Source organism: Pristiophorus japonicus, unplaced genomic scaffold (genome assembly GCF_044704955.1).
Source record: "Pristiophorus japonicus isolate sPriJap1 unplaced genomic scaffold, sPriJap1.hap1 HAP1_SCAFFOLD_290, whole genome shotgun sequence".
Lineage (NCBI taxonomy): Eukaryota > Metazoa > Chordata > Chondrichthyes > Pristiophoridae > Pristiophorus > Pristiophorus japonicus.
Window position 1 is genome coordinate 802111 of NW_027252669.1, and position 10411 is coordinate 812521.

Sequence of the window (10411 nt, forward strand, 5' to 3'; positions counted from 1 at the left end):
TGATATGTAGCCTTGTCCTACAAACCAGGCTCCTTTCGGATGATTCAGGCATTCATTGGAATTATAACTTCTTAACGATAACAATTATATGAAGTATGTAACTATGTCATACTTGCCACCAGAGGGCGGGACTGTTGGAGTCCTAATGGTCACCTGCCCACACGTGCAGGGCCAGTATAAAAGGCTGGCAGCCATGTTGTTCAGGAACTCTGGAGTTGTAATAAAGAAGACTAAGATCACACTAAGTTTAGCTCACAGTACTCAGCCTTCTGGTGTTCTACTTTTCAAAACAATTGGCGACGATTAACAGAACACAAAACTTCACGCAACCATGGCTGCTGTTGGAATATTAGAGAGATTCATAGAGAGTGAAATAAATGAGGGCTGCAGGCGGATCTCTGCCTGACACCGGGGAAACAGGGAGACAGACCTTGGAGCAAAGGGATATGGATTGAGTCGGCAAAACTAGAGCCATCTGATTCAGGAGAGTCGCGGGGCGTGGAAATTCGGGAGTTTAATGACTTTGAAAGGAACATTTTTTTTTTGTACCTTTTTGTTCAGAGAAATGTTTGTGAAAGGAATTTTTTTGCAGAAAGGGATGCAGCATTTAACCTTCTGCCTTAACACTTGTTTCTGGGTGTCAGGATCACATTTCGTTTCAATGTTATTCTTCCAGAATTAATATTTCATTTGCTGTTTGACAATAACCAGACTCTTGCTCCAAGGTCTGTCTCACTCTTTCCCCGGTATCAGGCAGAGATCTGCCTGCTGCCCTGATTTATTTCATGTGACAGGACACAAAAGTTCAAAATCAACCTGCAGGTGGCCACACACAGAACAGATTAGTAATGCTGGCCGAGTGGTCTAAGATGATGTGCTCAGGTCACTATAGATAGTGTTCGAATTCTATTTCAGACATTTTTTATATTGAATCATTCGGCAGAACCCATTTGTTTTGTCACCACCAACTCCTTCAAAGTGCGATTCAGCAGTCCACCTGCTCGCTTAACATTTCCGTCTGACCTGGTGCTGAAATTTGTTCATTCTTTTGTAGAACGACAATTATGTATTTTGCCCTGAGCACGTGAGGAACTTTTCTCCCGATCTCATTGGGTTTAATTTTGTTAATCTGGTGCTGAAAGTGGAGATGTTTCCGCAGTGTAACGGTTAACACCTTCTAGTTTTTTGAGTTCATGCTCAACTTTCTCCTTGAGTGCATATGGTATGGAACGGGGCTTGTAGTAAACCAATCTAGCGTCCTTCTGTACCCTGACACTCGCCGTGAAGCCTTGGATCGGACTGTCCGTTTCGCAGAACACCTTTGGATACTTCTTGATAACCTCATCCGTTGGTGAAAATCTCGCTTCCACAGAGAAAATCTGACTACAATCCAGATTCAGTGAGCTTAATCAATTTCTTCCTTGTAAGGCAGACTTGTCTCTTTTCACTACTATTCGAGGCAAATTCTGAAATTAATCTTTATATTTCACCGATCGGTACAGTGATATGACCAACCACAGGAATTTACTCTCCCGAGTAGCCTCGCAGCTCTATCTTGGGTTTCTCCAGTTGGAAATCACGCAATTTGTCGCGGAACCGGGACTCCGGTATTACACTCACGGATGCACCCGTGTCAATTTCCATTGGTATCTTGAATCCAGCAACATCTATGTGGATTTTGATGCTTTCCGAATCACTGTCCGTTAAACTCGGGCTCCTGATGATGTGTAAGTCTAACATCTCCTCGTCCTGTTGTTGGTCTTCCATACTATGTAGTCTCTTGGTATTTCGACTCAGAGCTTTGAACGCTGGACTCATAGCTTTAACAACAGGTTTACCCTTCAGTCGGCATGCCTTCGTAAGATGCCCAGTCTTTCCGTCGAAGAAACACTCTGCCTTCACGTGTGGACAACTTTGAGCAATGTGTTGTCCCAGGCACCTACAGCATGACTTCGACGCACTGGTAGAATTTCCAGTTTCTGAGGCTTTGGGCTCCCTTGTTATACCTTCATATTCTCCGATAATGACTCCACGAGACAATGTGTCATTCTTTAACTGTAGTGACCTGAGTCCTTTATTGATAACCTTTATTGGTGGACTGACTTTAATACTAGGCCAGGCACACCTGTGCAGGTAAGCTACAAGTCTCCCACTGCAGTGCCCTCTGGTGGCACACCTTGTAATAGTACAAGCAGTAACCATGTAGAACACATGGCAGGTGTCACTGTGGAACCGTTTCTCTCACTCAAAGTTAGACGCACTAACTTGGGCGCCACGAGGTCTCGGTAGGTAGCCATTGACCTTCAGGTTCATATATAAATATATATGAATATATCGACATGCACCGTAACTGTTCCCTGGTGGTCGAGGGGTTAAGACCTGCTGCACTAACCTAGTTCGACATGTGTCGTAACTGTTCCCTGGTGGTCGAGGGGTTAAGACCCGGCGCACTAACCTGGTTTCAATCCTCGGTCAATTCATCGCATAAAAATAATTGAGGTCTGTGAGACGATTAATAATTGCTGTAATCACCATGAATACCAATACTTTCTGTGATAGACAGAGCTTGCAGACTATCTGGCTTGTCGGGCACGTGTTTGGGGTTTAATTTTGTAAACTGGGTGAGTTCGCTGATCGCGGGGAGACGGTCGGACCCTCTGTGGCCCCACTGTGAGGATGTGGAAGTGAACACGGTGGCTGGGTGATCCGTGACATTTCTGTAAAGGGCAGTAGAGGAGAAGGATTGAGAACTTTCAGTGTGGGACAGAAGTTGTTTAAGGTGAGCCAACACATTCCCGATCAGCACAGAGGGAGCTCACTGGTCAGCTCCTCGCTGTGGGGGTTTTTGTACAGAGGTTTCTGTAGTGTAGTGGTTATCACGTTTGCTTTACACGCGAAAGGTCCCTGGTTCAATCCCAGGCAGAAACATTATGTTTAAACTTGCTGTAGATGAACAATCAGAGGCAAGTTTCGTCTCCCTGCAAATGCTGCCTGACCTGCTGAGATTTCCAGCATTTGCTGTTTTTATTTGCTACTTATTCTCCTGGCAAAAGGGCTCCCTTATTCATTAATTGCTCTTTATTTCACCAATAAATAGATAACTTTGAGTGAGAGAAAACGGATCCACCGGGGACCTTTTGCGTGTGAGGCCAACGTGATATCCGCCACACTGCAGCCCATCAAAGGGCGAGAAACCACTGAATATAAAGAATGAGCTGACAAATATCAGGGGCAGTGCAGTCTGGTCAATGTCAAACCCTCCTTTCTTATTCAGCAGTGGCATGAACGGGAGTCAGACGCCACAAAGTTTAATTAAAGAAACAAATACAAGTAACACTTCCAAGTCTTTTCAGTGTAAAATTCTTTCACTTTATTTGAAATGCTACTACGTTGAATCTGAAAATACACACGGTGGGATTTTATCTTCACTACTGATTGTATTTTGTGTGCACGGTAGGAATAATCGGTGCTGATAAATTTGATAAAAGTTGCCCCAGATTCGTGGTGTATTCGGCAATGAACACTTTCAACCAGAAAGCTAAAATACAGTGCGTAAAATGGGTTAACATGCATAAGAACATAAGGTCATGAGAAATAGGAGCAGGAGTGGGCCATACGGCACCTCGAGCCTGCTCCACCATTTAATACAATCATGGCTGATCTGATAATGGACTCAGGTCCACTTCCCTGCCCGCTCCCCAAAGCACAGGCCAAATGATTGAAGTATGGAGTGTCCCTGAGTTAGCATTTGTTTGATTGTGTAAAGAAGGTGAGGGCTTAATTAATGATGGTTTCCCGTGAAAGCAAGAGAAAAGTTTTCGAACAAACCATCCGGTGACTGTCAGCTGAGCGCTGCTTTTGATACCTGGTGGGAATGGGCGGGGATTTTCAAGCCCCTTGTATTGCAGAACCTTCATATAGACGAACATCTCCAGCTCACTGCGTAGGCCTCGTGGTGCAAAGGTAGCGTGTCTGACTCTTGATCAAAACGTTGTGTGTTCAAATCACGTCGGGGACCTCATCGAAATGTATAAAATTCTGACGGGACTGGACAGTTTAGATACAGAAAGAATGTTCCCAATGTTGGGGAAGTCCAAAGCTACTGGTCACAGTCTAAGCATAATGCATAAGAAATTTAGGACCGAGATAAGGAGAAAAACTTTCACTCAGAGAGTTGTGAACCTGTGGAATTCACTACCACAGAGAGTTGTTGATGCCAATTCGTTAAATATATTCAAAATATGGCCCTCACGGATGGATCAATGGGTATGGAGAGAAAGCAAGAAAGGGCTACTGATGTGAATGAACAGTCATGATCTTATTGATTGGTGGTGCAGTCTCGAATGGCCTACTCCTGTACCTATTTTCTATGTTTCTATATTTCGTGGGACTGCCGATGATGCTGATGGTGATTCACCCGGACTGTCGGCCACTCAGAGGGAGACCGCTGTAGACAGTGTGTGAGTGAGAGTATTATTATTCACGCGAATCACTGGCCACGCCGGGGAGAGCAGCTCGCTCGCAATATCAGGACACAGGGAGTCTGATGCAGGAACATTTCTGCGTCTTCTCATTGCTTAATTAATTTCGGAATCAGTGTGAAGGTATATTTCCCTACATTCTTCAACTGCTGTCTGAACTTAGTCTGGGTCACGGCATAAATTGCCGTGTTTGTGCAGCAACTCAGCAGATGCAGCATTATTCCAACGTCCATTACATAAAAAGGTATATATACAGAATCATACCCCAAAAAGTACATCTGGGTCCATATAGAATGCACCATAAACACCGCCCACAACAGGATGAAATTGCCGGAGGTAACAAACAGTAAAATGATGGAATTCCTGCGGCTCGCCATCTCTGGGTCACTGGGACACTCCCCACTACTGGCAACCAGGAGTTGCCTGCGGGCTCTGCTGGCCAATATAATATGCCTGGCGGTGACAGTATTGAGCAGCATAATCAGAGCAAATGGGATACATGGGGTGAGAATATAATGAAGGAATATGATTGCTGCCCAGACCGGTGAATTCAGAACATCATCTGTTATATAGCAAAACCAGGGCATGTTTGCAAGTATATAGAAATGTGTCAACATAAAATACCAGAACATGTTCTTGAACCCGCTCAGCGAAGTAACGGTTGGCAGAACCACAGCCGCCGTTCTCTCGGTGCAATATTTAGTTTTCAGATTCTGGCAACAAATGGCCACAAAGCGATCAAAGGTGAAACTGATGGTGAACCAGACAGAACAGTCTGTGGCTGCGTGAAGTAAGACGGCGTGAATATTACACACGTGGAAGAACCGCACGAAATGGAACTCTTTCTAGCAAAGAATCGGAATGTGTCTCAGTATCAGGTCGAGGATAATGACCAGGAGATCCGTCACTGCCATGGCAACCAGATAGCGAGTGACACATCTGGAGAGACCGCACTTTCCACGAGGCAGGATCACAATCGTCAGGATGTTAACTGTCAGGCAGGGAAATAAACAGGTAAATTAAACATTAATTTGGGAGCAAGGAATAGACTCCAAACTAAAATAATTAACAATCATTGACAAGGTAATCACCAACTAAATACATTTATCTGCATTAAATCAGACGACCCATCCCTCAGTCAATGAGCCGCCAAATGATTATGTAACATCATCATCATAGGCAGCCCCTCGAAATCGAGAAAGACTTGCTTCCACGCTAAAAGTGAGTTATCAGGTGACTGAACAGTCCAACATGGTAATTACAGTCTCTGTCACAGATGGGACAGAGAGCGGTTGAAGAAAAGGGTGGGTGGGGAGTCTGGTTTGCCACACGCTCAATCCGCCGCCCTCGCTTGGTTTCTACATGTTCTCGGCGACGACTCGAGGTGATCAGCGCCCTTCCGCATGCACTTTCTGCACTTCGGGTGGTCTTTGGCTCGGAACTACCATGTGTCGGTGGGGATGTTGAATTTTAATATGAAGGCTTTGTGGGTGTCCTTGAAACGAGCATTTAAAGGATTTGGACACAAATGGAAGAGATTAATTGTTGTCGCTTTTCACCTGTTGGTTTCCACTTGTGCAGAGAATATTAGACGAGAAAATATGAAAGTTTGTTCATATTCTAAGTACCTAAGTTACAATCAACCGGGGTTGTTTATCCTGAAATACAACTATTTTTGCTGGAAACTATATATGAATTGCTCCCTCATTATAGAAACATAGAAAATATAGAAAATAGTTGCAGGAGTAGGCCATTCGGCCCTTCGAGCCTGCACCGCCATTCAATGAGTTCATGGCTGAACATGCAACTTCAGTACCCCATTCCTGCTTTCTCGCCATACCCCTTGATCCCCCTGGTAGTAAGTACTGTATCTAACTCATTTTTGAATATATTTAGTGAATTGGCCTCAACACATTTCTTTGGTAGAGAATTTCACAGGTTCACCACTCTCCGGGTGAATAAGTTTCTCCTCATCTCAGTCCTAAATGGCTTACTCCTGATCCTTAGACTGTGACTCCTGGTTCTGGACTTTCCCAACATTGGAAACATTGTTCCTGCATCTAACCTGTTTAATCCTGTCAGAATGTTATACGTTTAGGTGAGATCCCATCTCATTCTTCTGAACTCCAGTGAATACAAGCCCAGTTGATCCAGTCTTTCTTGATATGTCAGTTCCGCCATCCCGGGAATCAGTTTGGTAAACCTTCGCTGCACTGCCTCAATAGCAAGAATGTCCTTCCTCAAGTTAGGAGACCAAAACTGTACACAATTCTCCAGGTGTGGCCTCACCAAGGCCCTGGACAACTGCAGCAATACCTCCCTGCCCCTGTACTCAAATTCCCTCGCTATTAAGGACAACTTGCCATTTGCTTTCTTAACCGCCTGCTGTACCTGCATTCCAACCTTCAATGACTGATGTACCATGACACCCAGGTCTCGTTGCAGCTCCCCTTTTCCTCATCTGTCACCATTCAGATAATAGTCTGTCTCTCTGTTTTTACCACCAAAGTGGATAACCTCACATTTATCCACATTATACTTCATCTGACATGCATTTGCCCACTCGCCTAACCTATCCAAGTTACTCTGCAGCCTCATTGCATCCTCCTCGCAGCTCACACTGGCACACAACTTAGTGTCATCCGCAAATTTGGAGATTCTACGTTTAATCCCCTCGTCCAAATCATTAATGTACAATGTAAACAGCTTGGGCCCCAGCACAGAACCTTGCGGTACCCCACTAGTCACTGCCTGCCATTCTGAAAAGTACCCATTTACTCCAACACTTTTCTTCTTGTCTGACAGACAGTTCTCAATCCATGTCAGCACATAACCCCAATCCCATGTGCTTTAACTTTGCACATTAATCTCTTGTGTGGGACCTTGTCGAAAGCCTTCTGAAAGTCCAAATATACCACATCAACTGGTTCTCCCTTGTCCACTCTACTGGAAACATCCTCAAAAAATTCCAGAAGATTTGTCAAGCATGATTTCCCTTTCACAAATCCATGCTGACTTGGACCTATCATGCCACCTCTTTCCATATGCGCTGCTATGATATAAATGTGCAATAAAACCGATAACTGTAATGATATTACACTTTTACCATTGAAGAACTGAATTAAATCTGGTTGCCGGTGTTGATGATGGACTTCAGTCCCTCCGGCAGCCACCTCTCGTAGAAGGCCGCGAACGTTCCGGTGGACACCGCGTGCTCTATCTCCAGGGACACCTTGGCTTGAATATATCCGCGGAAGAGAGGGAGGCAGCCGGGCTGAACGATCCTCTCGACCGCCCGCTGCCTGCACCAGCTGATTGTCCACTTGGCCATGCCCCGGAGCAGTCCGACGAGAAGGCCTTCTGACATCCCGCTCCCCCTCCGCACGAGGGGCCCAAAGATCAGAAGTGTACAGCCGGAGGCAACATATATATCCTCTCTGTTTCTCGCTGAGAGACCTACTGAACTGTGACAGATCGGCATGGGACCAAATTGCTAATTCAAAATAAAGATTGGAAATAAATGAATGAAATCTGGCTGAACGAACATTTTGTTTGTGAATGTTAATGACGCTTGTAATCCTGTTCCACCCATCAGAAGCACTGCCATTAATGCAGAACTTGAGATGGTGACAAAGGAGACACTGACTGGAACTAAATGATCAGCGGATATTTACCCGCCTATAACATAGCGTGGACAGAACAGAGCGAGCAGAGTTTCGCTTCCTCTGTTCAACTCCAAGTGAGAACAAAAGACGAGAAATTGGCTGATAAAAGGAAGGAATAAAATAATAAAAAATGTATATGATTTCTGAATTATTGCATCACAGAAAATAACGGTAAAACATTCACAATAAATAAATATTCATGAACCTCAGGATCTCTGAGATGATTCCAGTGATGCGATGATGCGACTTCCCAGATAGGGCTCCCACCTCGCTCCAGGGGTTCACACCAACATCTGCCTTGATTACACTGCTCCCTCCCACAGTCTAGATATTTAATGACCAGGTTCGCCTACATTACACTGCTCCCACCTCTGACGAGAAATTTCATTCCCAGGTTCGCCTAACTTCCAGTGCTCTCACGTCAGTCCAGGGATTTCATTCCGAGAGCCAAAAACATTACTCCGCTCCCGCCTCTGTGATTGGGCCTGACTCTTTGGAATGAACATATGATCTTGGCCACAACTCCCCTTCCGTGCCCACTCCCTTAACTCTCTTCTCGTTTAAAACTCAGTCTATCTCCAGTGAATAAGATTCAATGAAGCTGCCTCCACAGCTTTCTTTCGAAGAGAATTCAAAAGATTCACGCCCCCCTGAGAGAATAAATTGCTTCTTATTTGTGATATAAATGGGCGATTCCTTATTCTGAACCTATGTCCACTGGTGGAATTCTGCATTAGGATGGAGAATGAAACAGTTAATTCAGAGACCATGGTCCAGAACTTAAAGAAGGGTAACTTTGAAGGTATGAGGCGTGAATTGGATGGGATGGATTGGCGAATGATACTGAAGGGGTTTACTGTGGATGGGCAATGGCAGACATTTAGAGACCGCATGGATGAAGTACAACAATTGTACATTCCTGTCTGGCATAAAAATAAAAAAGGGAAGGTGGCTCAACCGTGGCTATCAAGGGAAATCAGGGATAGTATTAAAGCCAAGGAAGTGGCATACAAATTGGCCAGAAATTGCAGCGAACCTGGGGACTGGGAGAAATTTAGAACTCAGCAGAGGAGGACAAAGGGTTTGATTAGGGCAGGGACAATGGAGTATGAGAAGAAGCTTGCAGGGAACATTAAGACGGATTGCAAAACTTTCTATAGATATGTAAAGAGAAAAAGGTTAGTAAAGACAAACGTAGGTCCTCTGCAGGCAGAATCAGGGGAAGTCATAACGGGGAACAAAGAAATGGCGGACCAATTGAACAAGTACTTTGGTTCGGTATTCACGAAGGAGGACACAAACAACCTTCCGGTTATAAAAGGGGTCGGGGGGACTTGTAAGGAGGAGGAACTGGGGGAAATCCTTATTAGCCGGGAAATTGTGTTGGGAAAATTGATGGGATTGAAGGCCGATAAATCCCCAGGGCCTGATGGACTGCATCCCAGAGTACTTAAGGAGGTGGCCTTGGAAATAGTGGATGCATTGACAGTCATTTTCCAACATTCCATTGACTCTGGATCAGTTCCTATAGAGTGGAGGGTAGCCAATGTAACCCCACTTTTTAAAAAAGGAGGGAGAGAGAAAACAGGGAATTATAGGCCGGTCAGCCTGACATCGGTAGTGGGTAAAATGATGGAATCAATTATTAAGGATGTCATAGCAGTGCATTTGGAAAGAGGTGACATGATAGGTCCAAGTCAGCATGGATTTGTGAAAGGGAAATCATGCTTGACAAATCTTCTGGAATTTTTTGAGGATGTTACCAGTAAAGTGGACAAGGGAGAATCAGTTGATGTGGTATATTTGGACTTTCAGAAGGTGTTCGACAAGGTCCCATACAAGAGATTGATGTGCAAAGTTAGAGCACATGGTATTGGGGGTAGTGTGCTGACATGGATTGAGAACTGGTTGTCAGACAGGAAGCAAAGTGTAGAAGTAAATGGGTACTTTTCAGAATGGCAGGCAGTGACTAGAGGGGTACCGCAAGGTTCTGTCCTGGGGTCCCAGCTGTTTACACTGTACATTAATGATTTAGATGAGGGGATTAAATGTAGTATCTCCAAATTTGCGGATGACACTAAGTTGGGTGGCAGTGTGAGCTGCGAGGAGGATGCAATGAGGCTGCAGAGTGATTTGGATAGGTTAGGTGAGTGGGCAAATGCATGGCAGATGAAGTATTATGTGGATAAATGTGAGGTTATCCACTTTGGTGGTAAAAACAGAGAGACAGACTATTATCTGAATGGTGACCGATTAGAAAAAGAG

At 44.7% G+C, this 10411-nt stretch overlaps 1 non-coding gene and 1 pseudogene across 1 annotated transcript; one reads left to right on the forward strand and one right to left on the reverse strand.

Moving 5' to 3' along the window:
- The first annotated feature begins 2855 nt into the window (after positions 1-2855).
- On the forward strand, positions 2856-2928 carry trnav-uac (transfer RNA valine (anticodon UAC)). Its single transcript has one exon. It is a non-coding gene; the product is annotated as a tRNA-Val (tRNA).
- A 1642-nt stretch (positions 2929-4570) lies between these two features.
- Positions 4571-5472, reverse strand: LOC139248747 (probable G-protein coupled receptor 139; annotated as a pseudogene).
- Positions 5473-10411: the final 4939 nt, after the last annotated feature.